Consider the following 7552-nt stretch of genomic DNA (forward strand, 5'->3'; position numbering starts at 1 on the left):
ACCCTTGAATTATTCTTAGTTTTTTTTTGTCATTTTCATGAGCTATATGTCGTTTGATAAGTGTTTATGCCTCGAGAAGGAACATGAAGAGTTTTGTTTTGTTTGTTGTCCTGTTTTAAACGATCTCCATTTGTTTGTCAATTGCCTCAGAGCTGCGTGAGTTGCGCCTTCTTTGAGACACGATTGGAACTAAATTGATCAAAACGTTAGTGACGCTACCGTTTCAACTTTTTTTAGGGTCGTTTGCGCGGCGCTCCTCTATGGCTGCCTTTCTGGCGCTCGCTGGTTCTAACCTCGGGATTAATTATGAGAGAGGGTATTATGACATGGCATATCTCGGAGGGGGTTTGTGTGCTTGCCTTGTCGCTGCTCGGGTGCTGTGCGGATTTGATCGCTAAATGCCAGTTCCCAGCCTACAACCTGCAGCCAACCCTCCCTCCAAGATGGTCATTGCCCCTGTACGTGATCCTCCCGGCGAGCCCGGGACTTCGAGCCGGAGTTGAGCCTGCTGAGCGGTCAAGGCGCCTTCAGGTGGCACCGATTAACTGCCCCCTTTCGAGCCCTCTTCCTGGCGGTGGACGGGCTGTTGTGATCGACCGTTCACACCGTGACAACCTCCGGTCATGGCTAGCGTGATTATGGGGAACAGACCGACGGCTTCGTCAGAATGGTTCTCAAAACGGACGATTTATGGCCAGCACGGGAGTACCTCGGTCATCGGTTAGGAGAGGTTTGGGCAAATAATGCAAGGATACGGTCCATCACCTGTCGGCCGCCCAAACTGGCACGTCCACTCCGGGAACGGAGTCAGTGTACGATCCCCCTTCCCCTGTTTGTGCCCAGTGATGTGCGTGTGTTTCTGACAAAGCTCCCTTTGGAGGGAAAGGGCAACATACCTCCGTATTAGTGGGACCTGATGTCATCGGTCTCCTGACGCTGAATTGGGTGAAGCGACTGAACAATGACCACGCAGGGCATAAAAAGAGCCATGGATGGCGGGAGTGATGGGCTGCTACAATTTCTTCATGAATTTTTTCAGTACTACATTGAATTTTCTTATAAATATGTAAACATAAAGTTGTTTGTAAAACGTCCTAGATATCGGGCCCAGCTCCACGCTCCCTTACTCTTCCACGAGCAAAGTATATTCAACATCTTCGAACCCCCAGTCGCAACAGCGCACACTGAGACGCTCGCCCGCGCGCACTGTCCGGCTAATGTCACGAAACTTTGGCCTACGAACTTGTTGATGCAAGATAGCGGCAAGTTCACTGGAATGAAAGGGAACGGTATAAGAAGCACAATAATTCAATTACTAGAACATTCAATCAGCAGAAAAAAAAAGTAACTCGACCTTTATGTATACCGTTAACGACGTGCCACTCATGCGAGTTCATGAACACAAGTACCTCGGATTAACGTTAACACATGACTTCAGATGGTACTCCCATATAAATAACGTTACAGCAACTGCAATGAAACGCCTTTTCTTTCTTGGAAGACACCTCCGACAAGCACCACCCGATACAAAACTTCTGGCTTGCAAAACTTTCGTCAGGTCAGTCCTTGAGTACGCAAATGTTATCTGGTTCCCATACACTAAACAACTAATTAAAAAACTAGAAGGTGTACAAAGGAAAGCTCTACGGTATATATACAATAAGCATAAATTAACAGACTCGCCCACCGAACTACTTAACAAAACCGGAATCCTAACAGTACAAAACCGAGCTGTACTTCTTCATCTTCTTCATCAGCCTGGTTACGCCCACTGCAGGACAAAGGCCTCTCCCATACTTCTCCAATAACCCCGGTCATGTACTAAATGTGGCCATGCCGTGCCTGCAAACTTCTTAATCTCATCCGCCCACCTAACTTTCTGCCGCCCCCTGTTACTAGCCTGTACTAGCCTGTTCTAGAGCTGTACTAGCCCGTTCTAAACTTATGTGCCAGCTCCTACACAACAAACTTAATATTGATACCTCTAGATACATCTCCAGAAATGAAACACGGGCAACGCGACATAAACACACACAAACACTCAATGCGTATTCTTTTCACACCGTTTGCCTTAAGAATTCATTCTTTCCTTTAGCGATAAGAGAGTAGAACAAACTGAGTGAATCCATTAGTAATAGCTCCTCATTAGATACATTTGCTAATTCAGAGAAAAAACATCTCCTCGCCTTACAGCTCTGATTTACATACTCAGGTTTATTACCGATCTTCATAGTCTAACACTTTTTTCTGTGAGTGTTCTTTTTGTATGATGCATTATACGCATGACTGCATCCTGTTTGTCATGATCATTAGGTGTATTATATCACATATGTTTTCAGGTGTCCTTTTTTTCTTTCTTGTTTGGTTTCTTTTCACAGATTCTTCTTCGTTATATTATATTGTACCCAAATATTGCATTTGTGATGAAGTGCTTAATTCATTTGTTTAGCGAAGCCAAAACCTTTGCAATAACGCACTCATGATTATATATTGTATTTATATTCTTTGTTCGCAAATACTATCATATGCACTTGCCCTTCCTGTTATAATCCCATGAGGGATTGACAGTATGTGAAATAAATAAATAAATTGTCGCGAAGCACTTTGAGCACTAAGCGTTCGCGACTAGAACGTTGGAGCAGCGAGAGGTAGTGTAGCCGACCGAGCACCGAAACAAGGTTGTTCTTTCTCGTCGTCGTTGTCTCTCTCCGAGCCACAGCCCCACTGCTCCCTATTTTACAGTACAGTTATCTCCCCCGCGGAGAAGGAAGCCGTCCCGGCGACCTACGGGTAGGACAGCACAGGCGGATCATAGTAGGGCTTGAGACGCTGGGCATGCACAATTTCGCGTCCACGACGGCGATGATCCAAAGGTAGCTCGAGGGGTTCCACAATATAGTTGACTGGAGACGTTTGTTTGATCACGCGGTATGGGCCTTGGTACTTCGACGCGAGTTTCGGTGACAGTCCAGTGGGAGAGGCTGGAACCCCAAGCCACACTAGTGAGCCAGGAGCATAGGCTACAGGAGCATTGGAACTTTCTCGATGGTGCTTCTGGCGTTGCTGGTCTTCTGACGTAAATATACGGGCAAGCTTGCGACACTCTTCTGCGTGTGCAGCAGCTTCAGATAGGGTAGTTGTTTCCGTGGAGTCAGGGCGGTACGGAAGAATAGTATCCATTGTGGAAAAAGGTTCGCGTCCGTACAGGAGAAAGAAGGGCGAAAATCCCGTGGTAGTCTGCGAGGCGGTGTTGTATGCGTAGGTAAGAAAAGGTAGAACATGGTCCCATTTGGTTTGGTCGGATGCAACGTACATGGACAGCATGTCACCAAGAGTGCGATTAAAGCGCTCGGTCATGCCATTAGTCTGCGGATGATACGCAGTAGTGGTGCGATGAATGATGCGGCATTCTTTGAGGAGAGCCTCGATGACGTCGGAGAGGAAGACGCGGCCTCTGTCACTGAGTAATTCCCTGGGAGCTCCGTGGCGAAGGATGATGTTGCGCAGGAGAAACCAGGCGACGTCACGTGCAGAAGCGCTGGACAAAGGGGAAGTTTCCGCATAGCGCGTAAGATGGTCGATGGCCACGATTACCCAGCGATTGCCATCTGATGTGGTTGGCAGAGGTCCATAAATGTCGATGCCTACTCGATCAAAAGCACGTGCTGGGCAAGGCAAAGGCTGCAATGGAGCGGTTGAACGACGAGGGGGATCTTTACGGCGTTGGCAAACCAGACAGGAGCGGACGTAATGATGGATGAATCGATACATCCCCCGCCAGTAGTAACGAAGGCGTAGACGCGCGTATGTCTTCAGTACCCCCGCATGCGCACACTGGGGATCGTCGTGGAACGCTGTGCAAATATCCGAACGCAGGTGGCGCGGGATGACAAGCAACCATTTGCGGCCGACCGGGAGGTAGTTGCGACGGTACAGGAGCCCGTCGCGAATGGAGAAGTGATGTGCTTGGCGACGTAATGCGCGATTGTTAGTGGGTGTCGATGGGCTGGACAAAAAACGCAGCATGGACACAATCCATGGGTCTTTCTTCTGCTCCAGAAGAATGTCCGTGGCAGCAAGAGAAGACTCGGACAATGAGGCCTTCGGGAAGCTAGCTTCGGCTGTTAGTGGCGAACGAGACAAGGCATCCGCATCCGAGTGTTTTCGGCCAGAACGATATACAGCACGCGAATGTCGTACTCCTGCAGTCGAAGGGCCCATCGAGCAAGACGACCGGACGGTTCTTTTAAGGACGACAGCCAGTACAGCGAATGGTGATCAGTTATGACGTCAAACGGGCGGCCATAAAGATACGGACGGAATATGGTTATGGCCCAAATTATAGCGAGGCATACTTTTTCTGTGACAGAATAGTTCGATTCAGGTTTAGTGAGTGCACGACTGGCGAAGGCAACGACGTACTCATCGAAGCCAGCCTTTCTCTGAGCGAGAACGGCCCCATGGCCAACGCCACTGGCATCCGTGTGTATTTCAGTTGGAGCACTGGGGTCGAAATGGCGCAGGATTGGCGGTGACATCAAGAGACGACGCAGCTTTGAGAAGGCGGCATCGCAATCCGGTGACCAGGTTGAAAGGTTGGGGCCACCATGAAGAAGCTGCGTTAAAGGAGCTATTATAGTGGCAAAATTGCGGATGAAACGGCGAAAGTATGACGCTAATCCAATGAAGCTGCGCAGTTCTTTAAAAGTTGTTGGTCGGGGAAACTGGGCAACAGCTTGTAGTTTCGCCGGATCAGGGAGTACACCTTCTTTCGACACGACATGGCCGAGGATGACCAGCTGCCGGGCAGCGAAGTGACACTTTTTCAAGTTAAGCTGGAGGCCAGCATCGGCGATGCACTGTAGGACGCGTTCAAGTCGAAGTAAGTGGGAAGGAAAGTCCGGTGAAAAGATAACGATGTCGTACAGATAACACAGACATATCTGCCATTTGAGGCCGCGCAAGATGTTGTCCATCATTCTTTCAAATGTGGCAGGCGCATTACACAGGCCAAATGGCATCACGGCGAATTCAAATAAACCGTCAGGTGTGATGAAGGCTGTTTTCGGACGGTCTGACTCAGCCACTGGCACTTGCCAGTACCCGGATCGTAAGTCTAAGGAGGAGTAGAATTCAGCGCCTTGGAGGCAGTCTAGCGCGTCGTCAATACGGGGTAGTGGATAAACGTCCTTGCGTGTGATCTTATTAAGTCGCCGGTAGTCCACGCAAAAGCGAATTGTGCCGTCTTTCTTTTTTACCAGCACTACAGGGGAAGCCCAGGGACTGTGTGAAGGTTGTATGACACCGCGTTGGAGCATGTCTGCAACTTGCTCAGCGATCACGCTACGCTCCGTGGCGGATACACGATACGGCCTGTGGCGTAGAGGTGCATGGTTGCCGGTGTCGATGTGATGGACAACAGTGGAAGTACGGCCTAAGCGAGATTGTTGTAGGTCGAATGACGTGAGAAAGCGGTCTAGAAGATGGACGATCTGGGCGTGCTGCGCTGGAGTGAGGTTGGGATCAATACTCTGGTAAAATGTTGGGTCACACGGCGGCGTGGGAGGAGAAACTTGAAGGGCCAGAGCGTCAACAGGAGGAGAAGCCGGGTCGTCAGGCACATCGTAAAGGAAGCTTGGTTCGATTTCGTCGGCATAACCAAGACACTCATTGTGGAGCAGCCTAGCAGGGCAAGGAAACAGGTTCGATACATAAAGTGCGCTCGAACCTTGTCGAATGGCAAGAAGGGCAAAAGGAAGCAAGAAAGGATGGCGGCGAGCAACAAGCTTAGACGGCGTGAAAAGAACTGTGGAGTCGGAAAACCCAACGCAGGAAACGGGTACAAGTGCGGCAGAGTATGGAGGAAGCTCGGTGTCGGTGGTGACGAACACACGACGGGAAGTGTCATCAGTATCTTCAAAAACGTTGGTGCCGAATGGCGACAGCGCGAGTTCAGCACGGGCACAATCTATAACGGCATGATGAGAGGACAGAAAGTCCCATCCTAAAATCATGGCATGGGAACAGCGAGGCAGAACAACGAACTCAACATGGTATAAAGCGCCGCTTATAACAACACGCACGGTACACTTCCCTAAGGGTTCAATCGGCGCAGCGCTTGCTGTACGTAAGGAAATGGCAGAATATGGCGTCGCGACTTTTCTAAGGGTAAGACGAAGCTGATCCGAAATCACTGATATTGCTGCTCCCGTGTCTACAAGCGCATGAACGGCAATGTCTTCTGCATAAACTTCAAGGACGTTCGCAGGAAATAAATGAGGTCTTGAGGAGTTCGCTGAGATCGCAGTTCTTGCCTCCGGAACTGCGGTCCTTAGTTTTCCTCTCGGATAGCTTCAGGACGACGGATAAGCGGCGACAGAGAACGCCGACGGGGAGACGGAGACCGACGGGTATTGAAGGGTCGGGAAGGAGGAGGCGAGGCTTCGAAGGGCTGAGCGGCAGTAGCAGAACGGGACGGAAAGTCGAAACCGTTACTGCGTGCCCTCGGAGAATCAGAAGGATACCATCCACGTCGGCGGCAAAGCCGTGCGACATGCCCAGGTAGGCCGCACGAGTAACATATAGGCCGATTGTCATGGGTGCGCCATGGATTGAGAACAGCCGGCGGAGATTGTTGGAAATACTGCCGAGGTGGGCGCACGGGCTGCTGTGGCGGCCAGTAGCTGCTTGGGGGGGGGGGTGGGGGGGGGGGGCAGAATATGTTGCAGCTGCTTGCGGAGGTGAGGGAAAGCCGCTGGTAAGTCTGGACTGATTATCTGCAGAAGGAGGCCTTGGATTAGCGACAACGGCAGCGTACGTAAGTGGCACAGGCGTAGGAGGTGGTTGATGAGCAAGTGGTATCGCGGTAGCGACTTGTTCTTGTATCATGTGACGGAGATCTGGAGACAAGCGCGGCTCTGAGGCTGGAGCGACTGGCAGAAGAGAGAGTTGGCGCGCCACTTCTTCTCGTACAAATTGCTTGATTCTGTCGAAAAATGCTGAACTGCAAGGAGTAGAAGTGAGACCATCCCTCAGAGCTGCAAGCGCGACGTCCGGAGCGAGTGCTTGGCGCGTAGAAAGCCGTTGTTTGCGCAGCTCCTCATAGCTCTGGCAAAGCGTTATGATGTCGTTGACCGTCTGAGGATTCCTTGCCAAGAGCATTTGGAAGGCGTCATCGTCTATGCCTTTCAAGATGTTCCTGACCTTGGCATCTTCGGTCATATCTGGGTCTATACGCCGGCAGATGTCAACTGCATCTTCAATGTAGCTCGTAAAAGTTTCGCCCTTTTGTTGGGCACGACAGCGAAGCTGTTGTTCAGCCCGAAGTTTGCGCACAGCAGGGCGACCGAACACCTCTTGAAGTGCCGTTCGGAATGCTGTCCAGGTGGAAAAGTCAGCCTCATGGTTGCGGAACCAAAGATGGGCGACCCCGGAAAGGTAGAACGGGACGTAGCCAAGCTTGTCAGCTTCAGACCATTTGTTGTGCGCACTTACTCGGGTGTATGATGACAGCCAGTCCTCTACGTCATGATCGTCAGTGCCATTGAATATG

This window comes from Dermacentor albipictus, chromosome 1 (genome assembly GCF_038994185.2).
Source record: "Dermacentor albipictus isolate Rhodes 1998 colony chromosome 1, USDA_Dalb.pri_finalv2, whole genome shotgun sequence".
NCBI lineage: Eukaryota > Metazoa > Arthropoda > Arachnida > Ixodida > Ixodidae > Dermacentor > Dermacentor albipictus.